The sequence below is a fragment of the Erythrolamprus reginae genome, unplaced genomic scaffold (assembly GCF_031021105.1).
Source record: "Erythrolamprus reginae isolate rEryReg1 unplaced genomic scaffold, rEryReg1.hap1 H_1, whole genome shotgun sequence".
In the NCBI taxonomy this organism is placed as follows: domain Eukaryota; kingdom Metazoa; phylum Chordata; class Lepidosauria; order Squamata; family Dipsadidae; genus Erythrolamprus; species Erythrolamprus reginae.
This window is the reverse complement of record NW_027248462.1, coordinates 2,179,956-2,197,820: the sequence shown is the minus strand read 5'-3', so window position 1 is coordinate 2,197,820 and position 17,865 is coordinate 2,179,956. Positions and strand designations below refer to the sequence as shown.

At 39.4% G+C, this 17,865-nt stretch overlaps 1 pseudogene; it reads right to left on the bottom strand.

The window, feature by feature from the left end:
* LOC139155291 (vomeronasal type-2 receptor 26-like) lies at positions 1-17,761 on the bottom strand (annotated as a pseudogene).
* Positions 17,762-17,865: the final 104 nt, after the last annotated feature.

The following is a 17,865-nucleotide window of genomic DNA, read 5'->3' as shown; positions in this document are numbered from 1 at the left end:
TCATTGCTTTCTCCACTTCACCTGATTCCGGTTGTTCAGTTCAGGCCTCACAACAATAATGAACCATTTGGGGAAAAATATAAAACTCAGCAATCCAGAACTGGAAGCTAAAATAGAGAAAATCTCTACAGCAACCATGTATTTTCCTTTAGTGCTCAGGTAAGTTGGGACAAATGACAACCACACACTGCAAAACACTAACATGCTGAATGTAATAGATTTGGCTTCGTTGAAACTGTCAGGTAAATTTCTGGCAAAGAAAGCCACAATAAAGCTGGCAATAAATGGCAATAACCCATGTACCCAATCATACTGTAAAACATGACAGGTGATGCCTCATTACACTGCAGAGTAATTTCACCTATGCCTGAGTGCATATCAGCATCCAGGAACGGCGGACTGGTTGATAGCCACGAAGTACAAATGCCTACTTGAATAAAAGTACAAGAAATCACAATGGAACTGGCCAATCCTTTCCCCATCCCCTTAGTGCTCATTGTCCCTGGTTGTGTGGCCATGAATGCCAGAACCACAGTGACAGTTTTAGCCAATACTGAAGAGACAGCCACTGAAAAGACAATGCCAAAAACTGATTGTTGGAGGAAACACATCTCCTTGTGAGGCTGTCCAATAAAAAGCAAAGTACAGAGGAAGCAGAGAAGAAGAGAGACAAGAAGAATATAAGTGAGATCCCGATTATTAGCTTTGACAATTGGAGTATTGTGATGCATTCTAAATGTTTTTAACAAAGCAATAGTTATTAGTGAAAGGAAAAGAGCCCCAGTGGTTAAACCCATTCCCATAGGCTCATTGTAGGATAAAAAGGTTACAATTTTAGGAATGCAGGCATTCTGATGATTGTTTGGGTAAAGATCTTGTTTGCACTCAACACAGTCAGGCATATCTGTAAAACAGAAGCTTAGTCTTAGATTCACTTATGTACTATGCTGAGATAGTGTTAATGAGGAAGAACAGCATTCTTTATAGACACTTTTCTCCTGGGAGATGGTTCATTGCTGATAGAAGTTACTTTCCTTATGTGCATCCGTCTAAAATTCATTCAGTCCAATACAGGTTCTACTAATTTACCCTTTTCTTCATTTATTACCCCCATGGAAAGTGCTGCAGGAGGGAATAACCTCCACATTAATTGATAGAAAGCATTACTTTATGATACTTCTTTTCCATGAAGCAAATATTGGTAATATTCAGAACTTCTATCTACCAAAATCTAGATCAAATCTCTTCAAATTGCAGCATCTTTATATCCTGTTAATAGCTTTTTTCCTCCAGTCAGATATTTTTTTCTCCAGTGAATACCCAGATTTCCAGTGAGATGACACCAAGATTTCCCTTGTATTATTTCCATCTGCCCTCCTTCATTGTTACAACTTTCTCCCTAACATCTGTATAGATTACAATACTTCAAACAGGCACAAATATTTTAAAAATATATAGATTGCTGTTGGAGACTTCAGACAGTGAGGGGGAAGGAGAGATGGAAGCTGAAGATGCTGGAGAGATAAAGGTGGAGGCCCCTGCAGTGCCTCTGGACCTTCCAGTTAGAGCCTTGTCTGGGTCAGATCAGGAGGGGGTGATTAGTGACCCCATCCTCAATGTGCTAGTGTGCAGGATTATGGGATAACAGGAGCAGTTGCACAGACTCAGAAGAAGATCCTAATCACAGCTGGGAGTAATTAGGGAATTCTGCAGCAGGCTTAAAAGGGGAGGTTTTATGGGAGAGCTCATTGCAGGAGTTATGGTTCGTGGTTTAACAGAGACAAAGAAACAGATCCAGAGTTTAGTCTCTAAATCAACATCTTGCATCCTTGGAAAAACCCAGCTTTTGGGCAATTGTGCTTTGAAAGACAGTAACTCTTGAACATTAGAGTGAGTACCTTTGCTGCAGCCCAGTTTAGAGGCATTCTTTACAAACCTTGGGGATTTGAGATATCCTTTATTGGCTTGGCAGATGACCCCGACCTTTTGGTCATAAACAGACATTCCTCTGCCAAAGTTGGGGCTCTCTGCCAATTTGTAAAGCAATATATTTTCTGTTTTGGAAACCTCCAGTCTCTCTGTGTGATTTGGTCTCGCCTTGCTGTTCATCAGGCCTGTCAGGCAGAACATTTAGGATGCTAACTAACTTAACTATTTGCGTCATTGCCTGCCTACCTACCTTTTTATTATGTAGTAGTATATGTTATTAGAGAACAATTAAATTTGTTTGTCTCTACAACATTTTCTTTCTACAATATTTATCCCTCTGTGGCTTATCTATTTTTCTTATGCTAAGAAAATGACTGAAACCTAAAACCAACATGAAAGATTTCAAATGATGCAACCTGCTTTTTTGGGGTGGAGGAACTAACACAATTAAAACAGTAAATTAAACATAATGAAACACGTAAATGGGTAGAATTTTGTTTAAGCCCATAAGAAAAAGGTCTAATATTTAAACTGTAGAATAATAAATTAGAGCAAAAAATAATATAAATCAAGTGTGATCTTTGTGGTAGCTCATGTATTTTGAGAAAGCACGGTATCTCTTACCTTCCCACTCAGAAATCTTGCCTTCTGGACAGGGAATGCAATCATAGCAGCAAAATGGTTCCCCTTCTTTCTTTTGCTTGCTGTAACCAGGTTTGCACTTGTTACTACATGCTGAGAGAGGTTGCACCTAGTTCACCATGTAAGTAGAAATCAGAAATTAATAAAAATATGCACAAGAATATTTATAGAATATTTACCCCCCACTAACACCAACTGCAACCGACTGGAGAGGTAGGAGAACCACTGAAGAACAGTGCCTCCCACTCCCAAACCCTCCAGCCGGCGCAGAAGGATACCATGGTCAATGGTATTGAAAGCTGCTGAGAGGTCAAGGAGCACCAGGACAGAGGATAAACCTCTGTCCCTGGCCCGCTAGAGATCATCCATCAACATGACCAAAGCAGTTTCTGTGCTGTAACCGGGCCTGAAACCCGACTGTTGAGGACCTAGATAATTGGCTTCTTCCAGCTCCACTGGAGCTGGAGTGCCACCACCTTCTCGACAACCTCCCCCATAAAGGGAAGTATGGCTGGGTCCAAGGAAGGCTTCTTGAGGAAGGGGTGCACTATCGTCCAGTCTCTAACCTTCCGTTTATGGGGAAGGTTGTTAAGAATATGGTGGCACTCCAGCTCCAGCAGTCCTTGGAAGAGGTCAATTATCTAGGCCCTCAGCAGTCAGGATTCAAGCCTGGCTACAGCACGGAAGCTGCTTTGGTCATGTTGCTGTTGTTATCCTCTGCCCTGTTGCTTCTTGACCTCTCAACGGCTTTTCATACTATTGACCATAGTATCCTTCTGTGCCGACTGGAGGGATTGGGAGCAATGTACCCTCTAATTTTTTTCGGTGTGGGCAGAAAAGTATAGTGTCTGAGCAACAGTCCCTTTGGGACTGGGCGGCATAGAATAATAAATAAATAAATAAATAAATAAATAAGAAAAAAAATCCCTTCTTTTTTATTAAAAGAAATTAATAATTAAAAAAACCCAAAATCCATTACTATTAAAACTAAATCAACCAGTAAAACCAAAAACATAACTATTAATAAAAACAGGTGAGGGCTGGGTTTTTTTTCTCTGTTATTATTTAAGTGCTTCTACCATATGCTTTAAATCAAGAGTCACTTCTCTCTCTGTTTCTCTCTCTCTTTCCTGTCATTCTCTGCCTCAATCATTTTCTCATTTCTCTTTTCTCCCCTTTTTTCTATTATTTCTCTCTCTCTCTCCCTTCCACTCTTCTCTCTCTCTTGTTTTCTCTGTCTCTCTCTTTCTTGCTTTCTTCCTCTCTCTCACTCTCTTCCTTCCTCTCTCATCTCTCTCTCTTTCTCTCTCTTCTTCTCATTTTCTCTCTCTTGTTTTTTTCTCTCTCTCTTGCTTTCTCTCTCACTCTTTCTCTCTTGTTTTCTTTCTCACACTCTCTCTCTCTCTTGTTCTCTCTCTCTTGCTATCTCTTTCTCTCCCCCTTTCTCTCTCTCTCTCTTTCTCACTTTCTCTCTATCTTGCTGTCTGTTGCTCTCACTCACTCTTGTTCTCTCTCCGTTCTTCTCAGCGGTGACGCGCGCACGCCCTGCCTGTCTCACCTTTGCCGAGAGCACTTTCGTCCCGGGCTCTCAGCAAGGGGGTTGCAGGAGAGACGGGGCAGGTGTTCTCTCAGCGGAGGCCGGCGAAGGTGATATTCAATGTCGGGGGCGCACGGGTGGTTGCGTGCGCTCCCTATCCCCCTGCTAGCCCACTCGGAATATTCAAAATAAGAAAAGCCTTTGCCGGCAAAGGTTTTTCTTATTTTGAATATTCCAAGTGGGCTAGCAGGGAGATAGGGAGCACGCGCAACCGCCCGCACGCCCCCGACATTGAATATCACCTTCGCCGGCCTCCGCTGAGAGAATGGCTGCCCCCCTTGCTGAGAGCCAGGGACGAAAGTGCTCTCGGCAAAGGTGAGACGGGCAGGGCGTGCATTCCAGGTGCGGGAGGAGCTGCGCTGAAAGGCAGGAGGTGGCAGAGGAGCAGAGGGGGCAGATCGGGCAGGCAGTGGGCAGCGCGGAAAGGCCAAGGGGGGCCGGAGGCACCGTGTGGAGGCAGGGGTGGCCGCGGCTCTCTTCCCTTCTGCTGCCGGTGCCTCCCCGCCCCCGCCCCCCCACGGGCTGGCAGGGGGATGGGGACTGCGCGCCCATGGAAAAGGGCACGCAGGGGGGTATTTTGGGGTGCGCGGGCACGCAGCCTACAGGGAACGGTGGTTGGGAGTGGGAGGCACTGTTCTCCAGTGGCTCTCCTCCTACCTCTCCAGTTGATCGCAGTCAGTGTTAGTGGGGGGTCAGAGGTTGACCTCTAGGCTTCTCCCTTCTGAGCAAGAAATATATCCTGAATCATATTTTAAAACAATTATGTCCTACCTCATTAAACCAACCATGCCAAACAATGGGATTTTTGTTCATCATCAACTTGTGGTCTTTTGTTACTTGTGAGTTGATTATTCCAACTTTTATTCCAATTAAAGACTCATTTGGAAACAAAACCCAGTTTATAACATCAAATGTTGTTAGAAGTACACCATTCTGGTCAAAGGTAACCTTTTCCCCTATGGTATTATTAAAAGACACTTGCTTCAGAAAATAGAGCAGCTGAGAATAAAAGGAAAATAAATGCTTAAGAAAATGTCCCAACACATAAAACTGAACAAAGATGTGAACAATTGTGTCAGATCTCCAAACTAGGAAAGTGATCTGATAATTTCTTGTAAGAGCAGTTCTTAAGTGTAGCACACTTATAGCCCGAATTTTGCCAAATGGGGTACTCTACTATAGTCTTGAGAACTGTTAGGGAGGGTTTTTATTTATCTATCTATCTATCTATCTATCTATCTATCTATCTATCTTATCCAATACACAATGAGAGTTTCAGTGGGTATATATATATATATATATATATATATATATATATATATATATATATATATATATATATATACACACACACACACACACACACACACACACACACAGTAAAATACATGATGAAGGTTTTAGAGGAGATACTCATAGTAAAATATATCTAAGAAAGAATAGAAAAGAAGATATAGTAATAGAACATATCAATGAAAGAATAGAAGAAGAGATATAGGAATAGAAGAAAGGTATAGGAGATATAGGAGAGCAATAGGACAGGGGACGGAAGGCACTCTAGTGCACTTGTACTCGCGCCTTACTGACCTCTTAGAAATCTGGATAGGTCAACCATAGATAATCTAAGGGTAAAGTGTTGGGGGTTTGGGGATGACACTATGGAGTCCAGTAATGAGTTCCATGCTTTCAGTAACTTTTGTTACTGAAGTCATATTTTTTACAATCAAGTTTGGAACGCTTAATATTAAGTTTAAATCTGTTGTGTGCTCTTGTGTTGTTGTGGTTGAAGCTGAAGTAGTTGCCGACAGGCAGGACATTGCAGCATATGATCTTGTGGGCAATACTTAGATCATGTTTAAGGCATCTTAGTTCTAAGCTTTCTAGGTCCAGGATTGAAAGTCTAGTCTCGTAGGGTATTCTATTTTGAGTGGAGGAGTGAAGGGCTCTTTGTCTGAAGTATCTTTGGACATTTTCAAGGGTGTTAATGTCTGAGATGCAATATGGGTTTCAAACAGATGAGCTGTATTCGAGGATGGGTCTGGCAAAAGTTTTGTAACCTCTGGTAAGTAGTGTGAGATTGCCAGAGCAGAAGCTATGTAGGATTAGGTTTACAACTCTTGAAGCCTTCTTGGCAATGTTGTTGCAGAGGGCTTTGGCACTTAAATCTTTTGTTATTAGTATACCGAGGTCTTTAACCAAGTGGGGATTATCTGTTATAATTTGATTATTCAGTTCGCATTTGGAGTTCAGATTCTTCTCCCAAATGCGTAGGACAGAGCATTTGCTAGTTGAGATTTGGAGTTGCCATGTGTTAGACCACTTAGAAACAGAGTTCAGGTCTTTTTGGAGAGTAGTTATGTTATTGGTGATGTTGAAGAGTTTTACATCGTCGACGAAGAGGACACAGTTGCTTGTAATGTAATTGCAAAGGTCATTGATGTAGAGAATGAAGAGCATTGGTCCCAGTACACTACCTTGGGGAACACCGCTTTTAACTGGGATGGGGGTGGATATGGTGCTTCCTATTTTGACCACTTGTCTGTTTGAAAGGAATGCTGTAATCCAGCTATGGAGGGATTCTGAGATGCCATAGTATTTGAGTTTTAGGAGTAGTTTGTCGTGGATCACTGAATCAAAGGCCAGATAGGTGACTGTATTATATATAGTAGAATGGACGGGTTCCGTGCTGCATTCATTAATGTGTGGTAGGTTAAGGTCTCCGAGGAAGATCATTATGGGCAGTTGGTTGCCCATGTTAGTAATGTTTGTTAGCATGTTTGATGTCGCAGGCCGGGGCTGTGTAGCAGAGTAAGAAGCAAATTGTGGTATTTAGGGATAAATCACAGACAACAGTTTCAGGTACCGATAAATCCTGTGCAACTTTGAGGATTTTTAGGTTCAGCAATTTTTTGTAGAATATAGCTACTCTGCCTCTTCTGTGGGATTCACAGTCTGAGCGAAAAATATGGTGGTTTTTTGATGTGATAATGGAATCTGGGTAGGAAGCATTTAGACATGTTTCGCATATAAAAGTTATATCAAAGTTGGAGATGTCAATTAGAAGGAGGAATTCAGACATCTTGTTGACTAAACTTCTAGCATTTAATAGTTTAAATATTAAACTATTTAATAGTTTGAGATTGGTCTTGTGTTGGGCATTGGTTTTGGGGTGGTTAGAGGAAGTAAGGGGCACACTTTCCTGTTCTTTGTTTGAGGTGGTAGGGATGTCCATTTGTTGTTGTGGGATGGTGTTCTGGCAGGTGTCAGTTTGATGTTGTGAGATGGTAGTTTGGAAGAAGTTAGACCGGAAGATGTAGGGAGTATTATGGGTTTTGGTTTTCATGCATTCCGTGCGGTAATCTATGTAAAGGTTTGTTTCACCAAGTTCATAGCGTCTCTTGTGTTCTGCCCATAGTTCGTGAGAGCGAATACATTGGAGGAGAGAAAGATCTTGTCTGGATCTGAGTTTGTTGAAAGACTTGTTATTTCTGGCAATGTGGTTAATGGTCTTGATGAATTGCTGTTTTATTTGTTCATTTGTGCATACCACTTTGCAGAAGTGGGGGGCTACTGAGCCATCATTATACTTGTGGTCAGATCCAATTCTGGTAACTTTCAAAATGTCTTCTTGGGCGATTGTTTGTGCATGTGAGTGATGGAGGTGTATGATATTTCTTATTTTTGTTACATCTGATTCATGGTTTTCTTCAAGATCAATGAGTATAGCATTCTGGCCTTTTTGTTCACGTTCAATGGCATCCTTGACTAGGGTAGAGATATTAATGGTAGATTTAGTGAGGTTTTGGAGTATTGGAAGTGGTTGAGGTTGAGATTGAGGTTGGAGTGGTGAAGTGGTGAGTGGTATTTTGTCGGGTGGATTTGGATTAGAAAGGTGGCAATATGTTTAGAAATATTAAGGCAATTGTAGTGTGCAGACTGATTGCAGGTTTGGCATTTTATGAAACCATCATGATAATTGATAATGTCATTGCATTGATAGTTGTGATTATCAATTTTTGCTTGTTGTTGTATATTCTTTTTGACTGGCATGTCTGCTTTGAGATTCAGTGTATGAAGGGAGAGGCAATGGAATGGAGTAGGAAGTGTGATGTTTTCCAGATGCTTGAGGATGCTTGAGAAGTAAGACTTCTTCTTTGATGCAATCAGAAGGGAGAGGTGTGGTTTGGGAAAGGCTTTGCAGATCTGAAGATAGGGTGTTGGGATGCTTTGTGTTGTTCTGTAACAACGGCTGCCTCCTGGATGTGGGGGGGGGGGAGGCTTTAGTGCTTCAGGAAAAGTCTTTTAGTTACCAGTTGAATCCAGGTTAATTAAGGCTATTTCCTTATTTCTGGGTTCAGCTGAGAATGGGCTTGCTGGCTTTGGGGATTACTGTGGGAATCCCAGCATAGTTTACACTTAGTGAAGGAAAAATCTTGGCTTTTAAACAATACCCTGCCTGGGATTCCTGCTCTGTGGGCCTCTTTATGACCTGGTTGTCATGTCTTAACAACTTCACTTAAGCAGTTTGTAACTTTAAGAGAGAGGCAAATAGTTGAAACAGGTAAGAACAATGACTTCCCCCCCTTCCTTCACAGCCAGCACTTTGAAATTTTAAGCAGTTTTGATCAGTCCTCTTGAGGTTGATGGCAAAGCTGTATCCAAATGGTCTCTACCCGTCCTGCACTAACATCTCAATTGTCCCTGCTTACCCTTTGGTTAGGATAGCTGAAGGATCTGAAGGCTTTCCTCTTAGCTGAGCCCTGTAGATGCTTTCCACTAGAAGTCCTTTAGCTCTCTTCCAGCTGAGCTCTGTGGAGGCTTTCTGCTAGAAGGTAGGAGTCCATGGGCACCTTTTCAGTAGTTGTTTTAGTATTTTTTCATTGTTTTAGGTACTTTGGGGATGTCTTTTCCACTTCAAAAGGAGCAGCTCTGCCTCTCTGCTGCCTGCGTCTCTCTCTGCTGCCTGCCTTTTCACACTACCTGCCTTTTCACACTTTTCCCATCATACAAAATATCTGCACTGACCTGCTTCTTATTCCTCTTAAATGCACCCACTCCAGGTTGGAAATCGTGTCTACTACATTTTATCACAATTTAATTTAATTCTAAACTATTTATCAAACATATACACAATAACATATATTTAATTCATGTTAAGGAAAAATAAGAGACAACTGGAAATGCCTCTCACAGTACTGAGTTCTGTAATTTCTAAGGTAACTATATTTTTACAAAATCATGTTAATGAGCAATAATGAACATTTGTCCTGTCCACCATGGCAATAATAATTTAAGTCGAAACAACAACAAACAGCAATAGCAACAACAACAACAAACAACATATAAGTAAATAGATGTAAATTAGAACTTCAGAGTTTATGTGAACATTGTGATGGAGAACTTCATGAAATTAGCTTTCATTCAAAAATTCTTCCAAATGAAATCTAAATAATTTTTGTGAGAACCAGTCTGGTGTAATCATTAAAATAACAGGCTGGAAATTAGAGCATAAGTTCTGGTTCTGCCTTAGCCTTAGGGGGGAAAGAAGCAGTGATGTATCATATCAAGCATATAGCCAAGAAAAATGCAAGATCCAGTTGTTATGAGTCAAAGGTACATAAATAACATGAATGTGTTTGTGACATTAAAGTGTTTCTTGAACACCAGTTACATAGGACTCTCAACAGTGTTATATCAAAAGATGTAGCAAGATCTCTACAAAAGTGTTTCAACTTAGCAAAATATTTCAAGTGTCTTTTCTACTGATAATTACAATAAAATGGATGAAAATATTATATGCACAGTATTATAGGCATGATTATACTGATAAATGGATTATTATAACAAATTGACCCACAATAGCAATAACAACAACAGAGTTGGAAGGGACCTTTAAGGTCTTCTAGTCCAACTTCCTACAGTACTTCAAACAAATGGTTATCCAACATCTTCTTCCAGTGCTTTTTTGTTTGTTTGTTTGTTTGTTTGTTTGTTTGTTTGTTTGTTTGTTTAATTGATATGCCACCCCTCTCCGGGGACATTGTTATTGTAGTAGTGGCCCACCAATGAAAATGATGCATTAGCAGACTTTTTTGATTTACATTACCTTCCATGACTGTTGAGTCAAAGATGTCCATCTCTCCCTCTTCACCATTCTGTTGTGCTTGAATCTGGATGAGTACATGGCATGGAAAGCATGAGCCACAGTAAAGGCAGCATTATAGATACTATAGCTGTGCCCAGTAATGGTCTTTTCCAAAAGGTTTTCAGAAATGTCCCTCATGCTCTCTAGCCCAGTGCAGAGATCATTGTTTGTATGGTTCAAAATCCAGTTCGGGAAGGTACAACCAAAAGCAGAAGACCAAAAGTCTCTTATTAAAAAATCTTCTTTTGCATTGGAAGGCTTTCTCTCCAGAATAAATTGCAGAAATCCTGGCAGCCCATTAGAGTGGACAACCAATGATAAAGCTCCAGAGTAGATAAGTTTAGCAGATTTCTGACCCTGTTTATTACTATAGGACTTAAGTTCTAGCTGAGCAGTCAAAATCCACACTTTACCTTTTGTTGTGTTTGTTCCCTCACTGCCTCTTCCTTGGACTAGCAACCAGTCCAAAAACAATGGAGTTTGAAGATTACCAAAGAGGAGAAATATATTGGCTGTGCTTGTCTTGAATTTATTCCATAGTTTAAATGCCCATTTTGTAATATCACCATATTCAAATGTCATGCCTACGTTATGGACTGTATCTATAAAAGCAAAACAAATCCCATGAGTAGCAAATTCTGGAATCATAACTTGAAGTACCCATTCAAAATTAATTCCAGTTGCAATGAAAAATCCAACCCAAGTCCACCTGAAATAAAGAAATAATTCAAGAATCTCTCTGTACTGATATACTTCATTTGGGACCATTTGGTAGAAGTAAGGGAATTGGATGTGATCCATCATCACTGGAGCAGAGCCATAGGAGAACTAAAGAGATGATATTTGAAGAATTAACAAATAATAAAATATAATGGAACAAGGTGTGTGTGTGTGTGTGTGTGTGTGTGTGTGTGTGTGTGTGTGTATGTGTTTGAGGCTCAAGGCCTAGGGGCTGGACCTGGCCTGCAGGGTGGTTAGAGTTGACCTGTGGGGGCCACCCTGGAAACAGCAAAGGACTGGTCTGTGGTGCCTCTATCAGCAAAAATGGAAACTCTGTTTTCATTGGCAGAGACTTGCAGGAACTCATCACAGCTGAAAACAGAGCTTGAGAGCCTGTTTTTTGCTGGCAGAGCTCATGGGCTACCACAGGTAACTCTGATTGAGTGACATCGAGCTGGACATGCACAATCTGGCCCCCCAAGTCAAACACAAGCCTAATGCAGCCCTCAATGAAATTAAGTTTTATACCTCTGGTGTATAAATTTATACCTCTGGTGTATATATTTTCAAGGGAATTCAATGAAAATATCTATATTATTATCTCTCATGTGTTCCACAAAGAGAACACTGTAGTAAATTATGTAGAAAGGAAATGACTAACCCAATCTCACCTAGAAAGCTGAGAATAGACTAAAGCAGGACATTTTAGCAATGGATAATCTCTGTTTATCTCATTACATAAAATATAGCAATGTGTCATATTCTCTATTCTCTATTCTCTATTCTCTATTCTCTATTCTCTATTCTCTTTTCCCTATTCCCTATTCCCTATTCCCTATTCTCTATTCTATAAATATTGCAATGTATCCCTTTCTATATTCTTTCTATATTTAAACAAGAGACCTTATCATTTTTAGAACCTAAACTTCATCAATACACTAAAATAAATTATTTACTATAATTTATAGTTTAATGTACTTATGGAAAAGAAAACATTTCTACTTTTTTGTGAAATCTATCATTTAACATTACTCAGTAAAAACATCATTTAAAGAAAACAAATTCTATTCTTATAACTCATTCACAATTTTTCATACATACACATGTATAGAAATATATTTTATAAAGGGAAGATAATTTATGTTTGGTAATGACTCAATTGTTGTGACACAGAGGTGGAGTTCTTGCCTCACAATCATAAAGTTGTGAGTTCGATCCTAGGTAGAGGCAAATGTAGAGTCTCTTGCTTGTCAGGGGGTTGGATTAGATGACCTGCAAGGTCCTTTCCAACTCTATTAATCTATTAAAATGTTATACCACACCTTTCAAAATATTAAAGAATTTCATAATGGATATTTCTGGAAATATATTTAATATGAAAACAATTAACCTGATATCAACTGGGAGACTGACCCTGCAGCAAGTGGAAGATCAATTAGATTCCTAACTAACAACTTTGTCAGTCAAAAAGTATAGGGGGGAACTAGAGGGAAAGTTATACTATACCTAATTCATATTAATAGAAAAGATGAGATAGTTGAAGTCACCAGAACTTTGGGCAAAAATGACCACAACATATTAAAATTCAATATAATGCAATCACAAGCAATAGAACATAATCCTGCCAGTGTCTTAAACTTTAGAAGAGCTAATTTAACATGCCCAGAGAGTGTATAAGAAAAAATCCATGTCAAAAATTTATCTATCTAACTATCTATCTATCTATCTATCTATCTATCTATCTATCTATCTATCTATCTATCTACCTACCTACCTACCTACCTACCTATCTATCTATCTATCTATCTATTTATTGGATTTGTATGCCGCCTCTCTCTGTATCCAAAACCGCTCAATATGCATAGGAAACTCTGAAAAAGTCCAGTCTTGCACAATACCACTGAAAAAGAAAATCAAGAATGCAAGAAGAAACCAACATGCTATCTCTCTGATAAACTGAAAAACCAAAAAGATAAGTACAATAAATGTAAATAGAAACATATAACTAAGGCAGTGTCAGCATATAGTCCAAATCTACACAGATGAAATCAAGAAAGCAAAGGGTCAGATTGAACAAAGCAATTGAAGTCAACTATAATTAAAAAGTTTCTTTCAACCTATAAATAACAAGAAAAAAAGTTAAGGAAACTGTAGGTCCACTTAAAAGAAAAGATCGTAATGAAGTAAAAGGAAGCAGGGAGAAAGCAGAACTGTTTAAATCATTGTTTGCATCAATCTTTATGATCTTTGCATCAATCTCCCTTAATTTTAAAAATTCAGCAAAAACATGTGACATATATATATTAAAATGTTATACCACACTATAGATCTATTTCGGGCTTATTTGCCTTAATCAGGTAACCACACCCTTTTAGTGGGATTTAAACCCCGGGCCTCTGCCTTATATATGCATATATATATACTGTATGTAGCTCAGCCTAAAAAAGCCCTAACTGTAAAAAACATACTTTAAATAAAAATAAAAAAATATTTATTTATTTGTTTGTTTGTTTGTTTGTTTGTTTGATTGATTTTTATGCCACCCTTCTCCTTAGGCTCATGGTGGCTTACAACATGTTAACAATAGCACTTCTTAACAGAGCCAGCCTATTGCCCCCACAATCCGGGTCCTCATTTTTACCCACCTCGGAAGGATGGAAGACTGAGTCAACCTTGAGCCAGTGATGAGATTTGAACCGCTGACCTGCAGATCTACAGTCAGCTTCAATGGCCTACAGTACAGCACTCTACCTGCTGCACCACCCCTGGAACAGGGAATTACCAGAGAAGGGAAAAAAGCTAATGTGGTTCTCATCTTTGAAAAGGAAGAAAAAACAAAACAAAACCCAGGAAACTACAGACCAATAAGCCTAAAACCAATATCTGGGAAGATATGGAAAAAAGAATAAAAAAACAAATCTGCAAACATCTAGGAATAAATAAAGTTCTAACTAAAAGTCAGCATGAGTTTGTTAAAAACAGATCATGCTAAATCATTCTTATTTTTAATTGACAAAATGACAAAATTAGTAGATCAGCGAAATGTTGTGGACATAGTATATTTAAACTTCAGCAAGGCTCATTTGACAAAGTAGACCATAACATACTTCTTGGCAAGCTAGAAAAATGTGGGATAGACAACATCACCGCCAGGTGGATTTGTAACTGGCTGACAAACCATATTCAAAAATGATACTACATTTACCTGGGGGGAAGTAAGCAATGGGATAGCATTGTCTTAAGCTCGATACTCTTTGATATCTTCTTAAATGATTTAAATGAGGGAATAGAAGAGGCACTCATCAAATTTGCGAATGACACTAAACTCGCAGGAATAGCCAATACCCCAGAAGACAACCTCAGGATCTGAAAAGATCTTGATAGAATTGAACAATTGGTCCTATCAATTAAATGAAATTTAATGTGGATAAAACCAAGTTTTTACATTTAGGCAAGACAAACCAAAGTTAGCCCGCATATCAGACTGCATATCAGACATGAATCCCAATGACTGATTAGGTCCAACAGAGTCGGCCTTTTCCGGGTCCCATCAATTAGACAATGTTGTTTGGTGGGACCTAGGGGAAGAGCCTGGGGGGGGGGCTCTGGAATCAGCTCCCCCCGGAGATTCATACCACCTCCAACCTTCCTCTCCTTTCATAAAAGTCTTATGTTTTATGTTGCCAGGCTTGGATGATTAGATCTTAGTTCCTGGCCAACAAATGATTGTAAGATTGCTGTATCAATGGGTGTGATTGATTTTAATGTAATGAGGGATTTTAGTTAGTTATGAAATTTTTGTTTATAGAGGAAAGGAAAGGAAAGATAAGGATTCCAAAACAAAAGTTAAAAATTTCAAATTCCAAAAGGCGAATTTCAAAGAGATCCAATTAGGTAGTTGAAAATAATCCAAATGATGGGCAATTTCGCTATTTTAAAATCTTTCGCTGAAATGCCACATTGCACAATTAGCTGCCTTCTTCAATCTCAGGCCATTTTAACCCCATCCAGCAACCAAGCGAGAAACAAAGGTCTAAAATCCCATTCAGACTGTCTCCACTTACCATCATAGACAGAAAAAATCTGCCCCCTCTCTGCAAGTAAGTCTTTCAATTCTCTTTCCAGATGGAATCATTCAGTTATCCTCCCAGCAATGGCTGCCTGTCCGACTTCCCCGCAGCCGGGGCGAGACAAGCCAGTTCACCCGGCGGAGCATGGTGGGCCATGCCAAGCCTCTGGCAGTGTCCCAAGCATCACTCTCCCTGCAGGAGAGATCTGGTCTGGTCCAAAAGGACCAGAACCCCCACGCAATGGGACTTGGGGACATTTCCCAGGAGAGAGGTCATGAGACCCTGCCCCCTCTCAGTTAGTTATGAAATTAATTTAAAATTTCAGTTAGTTATGAAATTTTAATTTAATTGGATTTAATCTTATTGTAACCTACTGTTTTTACATGTTGTAAGCCGCCCCAAATATAGATAGATAGATAGATGGATGGATGGATGGATGGATGGATGGATGGATGGATGGATGGATGGATAGATAGATAGATAGATAGATAGATAGATAGATAGATAGACAATGCAATGCAATGCAATGCACAACAGAATACCTTATTCCACCAAACTTGAAATACTGGGATTAGACAATTTGCAACTGCATCGCCTCCGATCTGATCTAAATGTAGTTCATAAAAGCATATACCAAAATGTCCCTCTGTTAATGATTACTTCAACTTCAACCCCAGCAATACGCGAGCATGTAATAGTTTCAAACTTAATGTAAACTGCTCCAAACACAACTGCAGAAAATATGATTTCAGCAATGGAGGGATCAATGCCCGGAACTCACTACCTGATCCTATGGTTTCTTCCCCAACCCCCCAAAACATTAACCTTAAACTGTCTACAGTTGACCTCTTGAGGTCTGTAAGGGGTGTGCATAAACGCATCACTGTACCTACCATCCCTGTCCTATTGTTCTCTTTTATTGTTTATACAAACAACTGTTACCTTATACATGTTTGACAAACAAACAAACAAACAAAATACTTGCAACCTGGCTTAAAAACAGTAATCTTGGAGTCCTAATGGACAATCACTTAAACATGAATTAGCAGTATGTAGTAGGAGCCAAAAGCTAATAATATCATTGGTTGTATAAACATAGGCATAGAGTCAACATCATGTGAAGAACTAATACTGATCTATAAAGACTTAGTAATGCCACACCTGGAATACTGCAACCAGTTTTGGTCACCACCTTATAAAAAAGATGTTGAGACTTTGGAAAAAGTGCAAATATATTATTTGATATTTTAGGGGGGGGGAGAAAGTTTGAGGGGTCATGATAGCATTATCCAGTATCTGAGAGGTTGCCACAAAAAGGAGGAGGTGAATTTATTTTCCAAAGCACCAGAAAGCAAGAAACTACAGATGGAAACTACTCAAGAAGAGAAGCAACCTAGAATTAAGGAGGAATTTCCTTCACTATTGGAACCCCTTGCCATCAGAAGTTGTGAGTGCTTTATCACTGGAAGTTTTTAATAAGAGACTGGAAAGTTTCTTATCTGAAATGATGATATGTGGTACCCTGTTTGAGCAGGGGGTTAGACTAGAAGACCTCTAAGGTCCCTTCCACCTCTGTTTGACTTAATGGGTCTGCTGTGGCATCCTTTCCTGAACGAAACATGACAAGAATTCATCCTTCACAGATAACTTATGCCAGACCCATTCTCGAATACAGCTCATCTGTCTGGAACCCACACAACATCTCAGGCATTAACACTCTCAAAAACGTCCAAAGGTATTTCACCAGAAGAGCCCTTCTCCACTCGAAACAGAATACCTTACAAAAATAGACTAACTATCCTGGATCTTGAAAGCTTAGAACTGCAACGCCTAAAACACAATTTAAGTATTGCCCACAAGATCATATGCTGCAACGTCCTTCCGGTCAATGACTACTTCAACCTCAACAGCAACAACACAAGAGCACGCAACAGATTCAAACTTAACATCAACCGCTCCAAACTTGACTGTAAAAAATATGACTTTAACAATCGAGTTGTCGAAGCGTGGAACTCATTGCCAGACTCAGTGGTGTCAGCCCCCAGCCCCCAACATTTGTCCCTAAGACTCTCCACGATTGACCTCTCCGGGTTCCTAAGAGGCCAGTAAGGGGCGTACATAAGTGCATTGATGTGCCTATCGTCCCCCTGTCCAATCTTCTTTCCTTATCTCATATATCATACATTTTCTCTCCTTTCCTCCTAATTCTCTTCTTTCTTACTTTCTATCATTATATATATTACTTAATGTCTATTCTCTTTCATATGTATTGTATATTGGACAAAGAATAAATAAATAGATAGATAGATAGATAGTATGAAGGTATTTGACACTTATTACTACTAAATACTTATAATCCATATAACTTACCTGAGGAATCTTATAGATGCTAAAAATATTTGGTATTTGATAGGAAGATTCAATATCAAGTCCTTCAATGATAGCAAGAAGATTGTCTTTACTATCACAATGGTAATTGGGAAGAAATTGCTCTTTTGGAGAAATAAGTTGCATTGCAGAACGAAAGGCCCACCTGGTATTCATAAGTGTATCATAGACATGAAATCCAAGAGTGAAGTTGAATAAGATCTGGGGATCTTTATTGATTTCCCTTATTGCAAAGGCCAAGGCCAAGATATGCTGATAGTTCTGAGTCATAATCCTAGAGTGGGATTTTCAACATGTATCAGACTAATTCATTAAAAAAATATGTCATAGTTTAAAAGGGATAATTGGTACAAAAACTTGACCAGTCACCCCAA